General features: G+C 35.8%; 1 pseudogene; it reads right to left on the bottom strand.

Annotated features, from left to right (window-relative positions):
* Positions 1-235: 235 nt before the first annotated feature.
* On the bottom strand, positions 236-353 carry Gm24229 (annotated as a pseudogene).
* Positions 354-12,951: the final 12,598 nt, after the last annotated feature.

Here is a 12,951-nt window from a genome sequence, read left to right as displayed (position 1 = left end):
TGTCACTTCAGAAATAGGCGATCCTCCTAGAGACATAAGTAAACATGGCTTTAATAGTTACCATAAGACTAGTAACTTCCCCTCTCCTTAAGATTGGACAAGGCAACCCAGTATGAGTAAACAGTCCTAAAGGCAGAGGCTTTAAGTTACTCTCCATTTAACTTAATTTAATGGACTTGTGTGGCACCAGACTGGTGGTTGTCTCAGGCTGCCCCCCTCCCCCCACGCTCCAGGGAGTGTTAGGCTACTTCTCATTCTGATTTTCATAAGTCTGATCACTGAGCATAAGCATAACCTCTCTCCTTGCTTGTATGCACATGTGATACAACAATCACACCTGCAATGTGCCTAGGGGCAGTTGCTAGTCACTTCAGCCCACTGGTCCACACAGACACAGATGGACACCCAGCAAAGAAAGCAAGCTGGAAACTAGAAGAACCCTTTGTGGGATTATGGTTCTAGGTGGGAGTGAGCTCTAGACAGATGCCCCATCCATGGGGCCACTAAGGCCAGGGTAAGGATTGAGACCAAGACCATCACTATGGTGCCTTGACACAGAAATAGTCTGAGATGACTAGGGGTATCATAGTCCTAACAGATTTCCTTATGACAAATCATTATGAGTTCCAGGAAGAAAGAATTAGAAGAAATAGCATAATATTTGCTACTGCACAATGGCTATGAACTGGCAAGATATTAATGTGGAGCATAAAGTTTATATGTGTGGAGAAGGAACAGCTCAGTGACATCTCTATCAAGGAACTTCTCATTAACATGAACATCCTTAAATGTGTTAGGGAGTTTAACTGTCAATCATAAGCATGCTATGAAAATTAATATACTCCTATGACAGCATATAAAAATATCTTTATCACTTGGAGCTGCAGAGTAGATACTCTTGACAGTCAAGTTCAAGATTAAATTATGAGGTCACATTACTATAAAGTTCTTAAATGAACAATATTAGTTGATTTCAAATGGAAACATGATTGAACTATAGTGTATTCCTATGGCAATGGTATGTTATGTGCCTATACGTGAGGGTTTTAACCTCAAAACAACTCTAAAATCTCTAAACCTGAAAAAATGTGTTTCAATTTTAGTGAGCTTTAACTCAAACATCATTCAGACAGTTTCCAGGAAAATATAAACGACTTTTTCTTATCTTGTGCCATATGTAGGATTTTACTGCTGTGAATAGATACTATGGCCATGGCAAATCTTATAAAGGACATCATTTAATTGGGGATGGCTCATTGGTTCAGAGGTTCAGGCCATTATCCTCAAAGAAAGAGCATGGCAGAGTCCAGGCAGACATAATGCAGGAGGAGCTTATAGTTCTACATCTTCATCTGAAGGCTGCTAGCAGAATGCTGACTTCCAGAAAGTTAGGATGAGTGTCTTCAAGCCCACACCCACAGTGACACACCAACTCTACAACAAGGCCACATCTACTCAGAAGGGCCACATCTTCTAATAGTGCCACTCCTTTGGCTGAGCATATACAACCATAACACCTTGGATTAACAGGTTACCTGTTCCAAAGTTTGCCTGAAACCTTAAAGATGAACACCTTGAAAACACTCTGAGAAATAAAGGTTGAACAAAATCAGAAACTGGAGAGATCTTTACACCTTGTGACCATGTCTTTACCACGGGGAGACGTCTTTTCCACTAAGGAACTGTTCTTCTCTCTGGAAATTCAGTGGGCCCTTCTGAATGTCTTTCTACACTTTTTTTTTTTTTTGGAATTAAAATATAAGCACATCACTTTCTTTTTTTCTTTTTCATTCTCCAACACCTGCCATGTGCCATTCCTCTGCTGCTTTTTCTCATACCCATAGCCTATTCTTTAAAATATATAATAGTTTTGTTTTTCCAGAACTCTACAAATGAACACTACATCTATATCAGTCCATCTTCTTAAGTCTCCAGACAAAATGAGCTGAGCCACCTTGACAAGGCTCTTATGAAGACTTTGAATTTGAGAAACTTTCAATGAAAAACACATTTATAGGGGATTTCCCTTATATATTTACAGAAAATATAAGATGTTTTTATTTCCTCAGATGATGGGATTATGTGAGATCCATATCCTAATCTGTGTAAATATATTTCTTGGGCTCAGCCCAGAGCATCTTGTTTCTTTGTGCTAATTATTCCCAGCCCTAGAAACTTCTAGCCTTCCTACAATTTAATCTTCAATGGACTGCTTCAATCCAGCTTCTCTTGGCTTCTGACTAAATTGCTTTGCTTGGCTTCATACCAACTTCGGCAATATGTTCTAATCTTGTAACCCCTTCTTATTCCCTGACTCATCCTCTTTCCACCTCTGGTTAGTTTGTTCTCTCCACAATCTGTATTATTAAAACTGTCCCAGGAGGAGGGTGGAGCAGTGAATGGGATGTAAAGTGAATAAGTAAATATAAAATACTGAAAAACTTGAAAAGTCCTGACTGCTGACTGTAGGATGCAGTGTCTGTAATCCAGAAGAATATAAGGAGGTTCTCACAGATGGAATGCCAGAGCTTCTGGGGGATGGAATTTGTCATGGAATCAATCATCATAAACTAAAACTTGTATAACTAGAATCATTCACAGACAGCAAAGTGAGATGAGCATTTATGATATTTCTCTATCTTCTTGAGGTCTCACTGAAACTAATAGGTGATAAATAATAAATAAATATGTGTACATGTATACTATAAACAGTTTTTATAAATATATAGACGTATATTTATAAATTTACCTGCCCCCATAAAACTGCCATACACACACAGCACACACCTATCATAGTATGTAGTTTCTTTCCTTTGCTGTTCCTGTGACATTGGACCACATCCTATCTCTGACTCATATTGTAAAATCTTTCTCTTTATTCATCACTTTGTCTACTTCACAATTAGACACCACTTTCAAAAGTGGTTGCTTCCTTCTACAAATAAATTTTACATTTTGGGGATTAAAGGCCTGTACTAAGGATTGTATTCCAGCCAGATCACACTGTGATACAGGGCATGTATGCATTCAAGTTGGTTCATAGAGATCTAGAAGGTCTTTGGAGGTGATCCCTGCCAGAATAGCAGTGCTGCAGCAGAACACATCCAGTCTATAATGCAGATTTGTTTGTTTGCTTGCTTGCTTGCTTGCTTGCTTGATTTTTATTTGGATTCACCCCCCTAATAGCAGGAATAACTCAATATCTTAATGGGAAAACACTTCCCCCTAAACATGGGAATAATTCAATATTAATGGTCCCTTCATGGGAAAAAAAAAACTGACGGTAAGCTAAACTTCTTGTACGCAATCAATATCAATCAAGGTATAAAGTTTCCTAAGGTGTTAGTCATAAAAGTTGCTTTGCATATAGAAACTGCTGAACTTATTCCTGATAGTTCAGAATTAATTTTTTATTTATACAACAGCAACAGACAATATGAAACAGAAATTATTTATTATATATTACTCATAGCCAATCTCAGAAGAGATTGCCTACTCCACTGGCATAAGGAAATGAAGAGACTGACCCGTTATTAATAGGAAATGTGTTAGAATCCTCAAAATGTCATTTAAAACATCATGTTAACAGCAAAGATATAAAGAGGATTTTTTTCCACTTCCTGGCAACCAGAGAGAGAAATGTGTGTGGTGTGGTATGGATGTGTGGCAGTTTTATAGGAACTGTTTTACAGAGACAGGGGTAGGGAAAACAGGCAAAATACAGATGAAGACAGGAGTAGTCAGAGAATGAGAATGAGCCAAAAATCATGACATTATTTCTAAACCTAATATGAAGCCAAGTAGACCATTTCAGTCAGAAGCTGAGAAAAGCTAGATTGAATCAGTCAGCTTAGAAGAGGAAATTGTACAAAGGCTAGAAATTATGAAACCTAGGCCTAGGGATAAAGAGAGAAAGAAACCCTCTGGGCTCAGCCGAAGATGTGTGTTTTCACAGCTTGGGTAAGACTCTTGTATCACCACATCATATGAGGAAATATACCAATATTTACAATAAGGATTGAACCTGTTACATATTTTAGAAAACATTTTTAAGTTTTATTAAATCAATTTATTTACTTTAAACAAAAATAATTGCTCAACCTTAAAAATACAGAATAGTATTTTCTGTGTCAACAAAGATGAATCATGCAACCTTGTAGATTTGAACATTTAGAAATACTCTGCACCTGTTAGCTCAATATATGATGTTTTGAAGCTGATTCTAAGGAAAATACTCATTAGCTAATCAATGTCTGTTATAAACTGCTATTGAAATTATACTTATCTGTAGTACAAATGAATATTAAGAGAATTAAGTCATACTATTTAGTAAAGAACAATAACAATCATTAGAAAAATTGAAAATAATAATTAAAGTAATCATAAAATATATACATATTCCCATGAGAACAAATAATAAGGTAGGCTTTTTTAGTACATCTCTGATGGATGAAATTATTTAATTTTTAGTATTTTGATCATTCATCAAGTGGTTTTATTATCTTTGATTGGGAAATAAACAGTATGTGATTAATAATAAAACCTTTTTCATTTTAAACTATTGTTTAAATTACTACATTAGAAATTATTATTCTTGCATGCAAACTATATAATGACCAATAAACTTGTGATGTTAAGATAAAACTAAAATCTACCAAATCAAAGAAAGTAATGATATGTTGCCTGCATTTATTGTTTTAAATTATTGTGGTCAAATACTGTTTTCTTACTACAAGTTATATAATATAAAACACTGTATTAGTCAGCAAGCTGAAAAGAAATGTTAGGTCAGTGATTCTAATAGTAGACTGTTATTAGAGGACTTGGGTTTGGTTCTCATCACTCACATCACACAGACCACAAACAACTATGTCTTAGTCGGGGTTTCTATTCCTGCACAAACATCATGACCAAGAAGCAGTTGGGGAGGAAAGGGTTTATTCAGCTTACACTTTCCACATTGCTGTTCATCACCAAAGAAAGTCAGGACTGGAACTCAAGCAGGTCAGGAAGCAGGAGCTGATGCAGAGGCCATGGAGGGATGTTACTTACTGGCTTGCTCAGCTTGCTTTATTTTCTTTCTTTCTTTCTTTCTTTCTTTTTTTCTTTCTTTCTTTCTTTCTTTCTTTCTTTCTTTCTTTCTTTCTTTCTTCTTTCTTTATTTCTTCTTTCTTTCTTTCTTTTTTTTTAGAATTAATTTTTTATTAGGTATTTTCCTCATTTACATTTCCAATGCTATCCAAAAAGTCCCCAATACACCCCCCCACTCCCCTACCCACCCACTCCCCCTTTTTGGCCCTGGCGTTCCCCTGTACTGGGGCATATAAAGTTTGCAAGTCCAATGGGCCTCTCTTTCCAGTGATGGCTGACTAGGCCATCTTTTGATACATATGCAGCTAGAGTCAAGAGCTCTGGGGTACTGGTTAGTTCATAATGTTGTCCACCTATAGGGTTGCAGATCCCTTTACCTCCTTGGGTACTTTCTCTAGTTCCTCCATTGGGGGCCCTGTGATCCATCCAATAGCTGACTGTGAGCATCCACTTCTGTGTTTGCTAGGCCCTGGCACAGTCTCACAAGAGACAGCTATATCTGGGTCCTTTCAGCAAAAGCTTGCTAGTGTATGCAATGGTGTCAGCGTTTGGAAGCTGATTATGGGATGGGTCCCTGGATATGGCAGTGTTTAGATGGTCCATCCTTTTGTCACAGCTCCAAACTTTATCTCTGTAACTCTTTCCATGGGTGTTTTGTTCCCAATTCTAAGAAGGGGAACAGTGTCCACACTCTGGTCTTCGTTCTTCTTAAGTTTCATGCGTTTAACAAATTGTATCTTATATCTTGGGTATCCTAAGTTTTTGGGCTAATATCCACTTATCAGTGAGTACATATTGTGTGAGTTCCTTTGTGATTGTGTTACCTCACTCAGGATGATGCCCTCCAGGTCCATCCATTTCCTAGGAATTTCATAAATTCATTCCTTTTAATAGCTGAGTAGTACTCCATTGTGTAAATGTACCACATTTTCTGTATCCATTCCTCTCTTGAGGGGCATCTGGGTTCTTTCCAGCTCCTGGCTATTATAAATAAGGCTGCTATGAACATAGTGGAGCATGTGTCCTTCTTACTGGTTGGAACAACTTCTGGATATATGCCCAGGAGAGGTATTGCTGGATCCTCTGGTAGTATTATGTCCAATTTTCTGAGGAACCGCCAAACTGATTTCCAGAGTGGTTGTACAAGCTTGCAATCCCACCAACAATGAAGGAGTGTTTCTCTTTCTCCACATCCTCGCCAGCATCTGCTGTCACCTGAATTTTTTATCTTAGCTATTCTGACTGGTGTGAGGTGGCTTCTTATAGAACCTAAGACTACCAGTCCAGAGATTGTACCACCCACAAGGGGCCCTTCTTGCCTTGATCACTAATTGAGAAAATGCCTCACAGCTGGATCTCATGGAGGGATTTCCCCATCTGAAGCTCCTTTCTCCTTGATAACTCCAGCCTGTGTCAAGTTGACACACAAAACCAGCCAGTACAATTGAGACCTTGTCAACTTGACACAAAAACACATCACTATTAAGCCTCAACCCTTACTTTCTTATTCATCCCCAAGATCTAAATAACTTTAAAAGTCTCACAGTCTTTACATATTAAAAGTTTAATCCCTTTAAAATGTCAATATCTTTTAAAATTCATTCTTTTAAAAATTCAAAGTCTCTTAACTGTGGACTCCATACCTTCTTTCAATAGGGAAAACATCAGGGCACAGTCACAATCAAAAGCAAACTCAAACTCCAACTCTCCAATGTCTGGGATCCAACTCACGATCTTCTGGGCTCCTCTGAGGGTTTGGGTCACTTCTCCAGCCTTGCCATTTGTAGCACACACATTATCTTCTAGGCTCCAGCTGCCTGTACTCCACTATTGCTGCTGTTCTTGGTGGTCATCTCATGGTACTGGCATCTCCCTTCAGTCCTGTGCTATCAATTGCAAATGAGGCTGCACCTTCACCAATGGCCTTCCATGGCCTCTCAGACTGCTGAGACTCAGCTGCTCTGCATGACCCCTTCATGCCTTCAAAACCAGTACCACCTGGGTGACTCTTACACATTACTAAGTCCTGCTGGTGCATGAGGTACAACTTTGGCTATCTCTGGAACACAGCCTCTTTGTGTTCTCAGAAAACACTTCCCAGAAGATTTCACCTCAATGATGCTGGTCTCTTCTTAATCACTGCTAATTTCTTAGCTCCAGGTAACCAGCATCAATACTGTAGACAGCTGGTGCCTAAAAGATGGCACCTGTCTCAGGAACACTGTCGCTGTAAACAACACCACTGTGCAGGCCCTAGCCTGAAACTGGCACCAACCCCTCCTGAGCGGGTGCATGCAAATTAAGGTGCCAGCAGACTGACCAATTCCAGGAGGACACATAGCCCTCCCCAGTGCTGGGGTGTATATAAGCAGTCCTGCCTGGGTGCCTGGGTTCCCGTAGCATCGAGGCGTTCCAGGAATAAAGCTGTTGAGAAGAATCTGACCATGTTGCATTTTTCCTTGCTGGAAGAGGTGGGCGCCACACAATAGTCCCAGTAATGAAAAGGTTTCACTTTAGTGGTTCTGGTATCTTGTTAATCACAGCTGATTCTTCAATTCCAGCTAACTAGAACCACCAAATCTTCACAATCAAACTAGCAATGGCCCTGAAAAGAGTCCTTAATCTTCCCTTTGAAATTTCACAAACCAGGCCTCCGTCTTCTGCACTGTTTTCAACATTATCTTCCAACCTCCTACTCAACATCTCACAGAGCTCTTAACACCGAATGGATCTTGTACCTCAAAGTTCCAAAGTCCTTCCACAGTCTTCCCCAAAATATGGTCAAACTGTCACAGGAATACCCTACTATGCTGATACCAATTTTGAACTCAGGCTCCATAGGATCTGATGCCCTTGCCAGTCTCTGAGGGCTCTTTCATGCACTTGGTACACATACAGACAAGCATGCATGAACACATACACATAAAAGAATAATTGTGATGTACTGCTTACATAGACAATACTCATTTATTTTCACATAATCATTCAAATATGAAAATATCTAGAAATATAGAATATTAAAATAAAACCAATTGCTAAGATTTCATTTTAAATTTATAAAGTTCTGCAATATATTTGAGTCATATTATTATTATTATTATTAAATTATTTTAAAGCTAGAGCAGATTAAAAAATATATTGAACTGATAATGTGCAAAAAATTCTACAGCTCTCTGGGCCCAAGAGAATACTATCATTTACATAATGTGGGATTTACTCAATGGCAAGTATCATATTAATCTTAGGGAATATGATGTAAAATAAGGTAAGGGAAGACAAGTTAGGAAACAGAAAAGTATACTATCTGTAAAATCGATTTTGCATTGGTCATGGGGATTTCAATTACTGGGAAACTGTCTTACATAATAGCATTGGAATCAATAAACCTGAATGCATAGTCTTGGGAGGAATATTGGATGATTTTCAAGCATTGTTTGTCATAAAACAGAAGCAACGATGTAAAATCATGCCTACCAAAATGAAATATTTTGCTGTAAAATGCCCCCCAAAATATGGCAATCTGTGGCATTTCTAATATCCTCAGTTTATCCAAATGTTCACAGTAGTATTTTTATTATAAAGTAAATAATCTAATACAGACTACTTTGCATTTTGTTTTCCATTCTTTTCAGAGAGATCTTCATGTACGCATATTATGAAAATCAACAGAACTCTGTATTAATTACTTTTTGTTAAATATTATAATGGAAATATAAAATATGAAGTACTTACCATATTTGTCCTGAAAACAAAAATCTTATAAGCATGACATCCTTGCATTGAATGATGTTCAGACTATACATTCTACTTTTACATAGGATGCTCAAAGAAAACCTAACTCTGATATGCAGTCTTAGAGAATGATGTTATATTACTTTCATGTTCAAGCTACTACTATAGCTGACAATTGCCAAATTACCCTGGATTGTGTATCAATAGTACAAATGAAACTCTAACACTCTCAGAAATTACTATGCAAGCTCCTCCATGTATCACTATCAATATAGCCCATATCTTAAATAAATGTGAACACGTATATTTTATAAAACACTAGAAATTGTCTTAATTTTGAAACATAATCACCAAGCCGCATTGTGATAAATTTGGTCAATGTTGTGGACATATATCATAATTCACATATATTGAAGAGCATAAAATGTAAATTTCAGTTTCTCTCTCTCTCTCTCTATATATATATATATATATATATATATATATATATATATATATTTGGGAGAGAAAAGAACTATATGAGTGAATAGAGGAGGAGACTAGAGATGAGTGAATAGAGGAGGAGACTAGAGATGAAGGTTCAGTATAATTGAAGAAGAACATGCATATATGTATGACTATATAATAATAAAATATAATAAAACATAACATAACTCTGAATAAAAATTCCAAAAATTCAGTAAAACATAAATGCTTGAAGTAAAATCTGTTAAAGTTGTGGAAAAAATGAAGGTGTATGAGATTTCTGTTTACTAAAAGACAATGCAAAAATCTAGTTAATAAAAGGTTTGTATTTAAGTTTTTAGGTGCATTAAGATTTATGAATCTTTAAATGAAATTTTTGTTATTATTTTCATACAAGTAAAACTATTATACTATTTAATATAAATATAAACTTGATTAGGATGTTGTAATTTTGTAAAGTGATCCATTAAGATTTAATCACAATTTGGTCTTCATAGGTTATAATTCAGCCATTAAGTTAAATTTCTGTTAAAAATTAATAGTCAACTTTAAATGATATATTTGGTTATTTTTAAGTCTTCTGTAAGCTCTAATCAATTATATACTTGGTGATACCTTTTTTATTTTTATTTTATTTATTTATTTGCTAGAAATTTAATTGCATAAGCACTTCTTTAAGCCAGGCAGTGGTGGTGTATGCCTTTAATCCCAGCACTTGGGAGGAAGAGACAGGCAGATTTATGAGTTCGAAGCCAGCCTGGTCTACAGAGTGAATTCCAGTTCAGCCAGGGCTACACAGAGAAATGTCTCGAAAAACAAAACAAACAAACAAAAGAAGGGCTTTTTTACACTACACTTAATAGAGTAGTCTTTGATTAGGTCATTAAATTTTCCTCTAATTTTATTATAGCAATTTTGGTGCTCCTTCATGATAATATTTCTGTATATAATTTCATCCATTAGACACTTTTGGACCTGATGTTTTTAAGAAAAATGAAAAACTGTTGAATGTATATTAGACCTAAATAAATTGGCTAACAAAAATGTTGGCTATTTGTTCAAAGTTTTGCTATTATTAAAAATGAGTCGATAAATCTGAAAATTTCAACATCCTGCAAAGTAAAATTACTACTATTAAGGCATACTGAGGTAAGTAAACTTTTCTTCATTCCCAGTCATCAAAAATACCAGTCCTTCATGATTGCTTACAAATCTTAAAACTACTGGATGTGGGAGTAAAAGCATCATGTGAGTTTCTTTGAGATATTGACTTTACTAGAGATAGTGAATAAATAAAAGATCTGTTCTGGCTACTCAAGTTTGTGATTTCCAGGTTGTTCTTTTCTGCTATTATGAATGTTTAGAGAGAACTGATCCCTAGGTGAAGCATCGTTAAAGTTGAAACTTTTGAAAAAGAAAAATATCCAAGCTTCAAAAGGTGAAACTTTTCTTTCTTTACTATTTTTTTTTTAATTTTAAAAGGTTATATTTTGCAGTTGTAAAGCCATGTTCCTAGCTGATCAATACTCATTCAATAAATAATTGTAGCTGAAAGAAGAAATGTGGTCAAATCCCTTACTCTTCCTTAAGTGATTAAAAAAATCGATGTTACCCATGAACAGTTAAGCAAGCCTGACTTGAACGCTTGAATAGACATGGAGGAGCAAAGCAGCTCTCAATTAGAACCTAGATCAATTCTGGCTTGATCTGGTCTTTTATGGTTTGCATACATTTTTCCACTTTGCATATTCTAATGTTTTTTAAATCCACTTAAATTTTTTATAAGGCAGCAAAAGAAAAATTAAAAAAAAGAGCTAAAGAAAATTAATTCAGTATTGGACTATCACATTTTAAAAATAATTTGAAGTAAAATTCAAAATACAGATTTTTAAATTGATCATTATGAATTATAAAGCAGATCTTTTCATCATTTAATGTAAAGTTTCTATTCGTTTGTACAATAGTATCAAATGAATTAAAAAAAAAAAAAAAAAACCTTTTTAGACAAAATGATGCAGCTTTTGCCCCCAACAATACATTCGAATGAGTATGGTTCTGTGAATACAAAGAGATTTTCATATCCGTATTTTTTAAATACTTTTCTAGAGAATGGGAAGCTCCACATGGCTACTAACCCATCCTGGTACAACAAGTCACAGCAAGACTAAGGGCGTTCTCTCTCACTGAGGCCTCACCAGGTGGTCCAGTTAAGAGAAGGAGATCCAAGGGCAGGTAACAGAGTCAAAGAGAGCCCCTGCTCCATTTGTTAGGAGATCCATATGAAAAGCAAGCGATAGCATGAATTTTTGTGTGTATCTTTCTACTTCTTTAATGAAATAATGCCTACCATATGTAGCAGAGAAAAATAATTATTTATTAATATCATTAGCATTTTTGGAAAGCACAGAAGGCTTCTGACAATATCCATCAAAATAATTCATAATTAAAATGAACGGTTTTCACCAAAAAAACTGGGTATGGAAAACACTTCTTTCTTTCACATGCATGAGCATTAAAGACCTAAAGTTAAATAACCTATAGAAATCTTTCCTCATTGTGGTTTCACTCATATGAGTATATATCTTGTTAGGTTAAGAAGAGAAGATTTGGGTTGGAGAGATGCTAAGAGTGCTGACTGTTCTTTCCGAGGTTCTGAGTTCAATTCTTAGCAACCTCATGGAGGCTCATAGCCATCTATAATGAGATCAGGTACCCTCTTCTGCTAGGTAGGCATACATGAAGGCAGAACAGTGTTTGCATAATAAATAAATAAGTAAATAGATAAGCAAACAAACAAGAAGAGCAGATTCTACTCACCATCATAAAAATTACTTATGGAAACCAAACCTCTCCATATTTTACATTTTGGTTATTAGGACAATGACATGAAGAGGCATGCATTATAAACTTATATGGGCTTTGGTTTTGCCTTTGTGTTTACATTAGATACTATGATTTTCTTCTGTATCCTTCTAAATCATTCTGTATGTATGTAAAATATTATATATACACAAGATATTAGTCATATATTACATAGAGACACATATATGATATGTACATATATTATACTATATACATATACTACATATTATAAAAGTTATCATGAAACACATTTTAGAACTTGTGATTTTGAATAGATTTTTGTGGGTCTGGACTTTGGACAATGATGCTCTTCCAGATACTTAGAGCTCTTCCAAATCACTCCACTGTGGTAACATTCCAAGATCATTTTAGATCTGCCAAGTTATTATGCTCTGATTTAATTTCTAAATACGTAGGATGGGCCATATTTTCTAGCTCTGTTATGGTTTCCAGTAACCTATGACTAGCTAGATACTCAGCCTGTGATGCTATTTCCAAATACATTTAGGCATGCCAACATGGCATATTCTGATTTAATTCTCAAATAGTTAAGAATATGCCAGATTGTGGGAATGTAAATTGACTGCCAGAACAGTGAATTTCTTGGGAGAGAAATAGCTCATAAGAGCAGATCACTTTCAGATTTATAGACTTGCATGGTAATTTATACACTTCTCTTTTCCCTCCAAGGAACTCCTTGTTATAATTATTCTGACAACCATTTTATCAGTTTTAAAACTCAAGATTTCAATAATAGGAGGGCACAGTTGTGTAGCATAATTATTAAGAACAATTTGAATT

The sequence above is a fragment of the Mus musculus genome, chromosome 14 (assembly GCF_000001635.26).
Source record: "Mus musculus strain C57BL/6J chromosome 14, GRCm38.p6 C57BL/6J".
NCBI classification, from domain to species: domain Eukaryota; kingdom Metazoa; phylum Chordata; class Mammalia; order Rodentia; family Muridae; genus Mus; species Mus musculus.
Note: the sequence above shows the minus strand (reverse complement) of the source record. Positions and strands in the feature narration are given on the sequence as shown.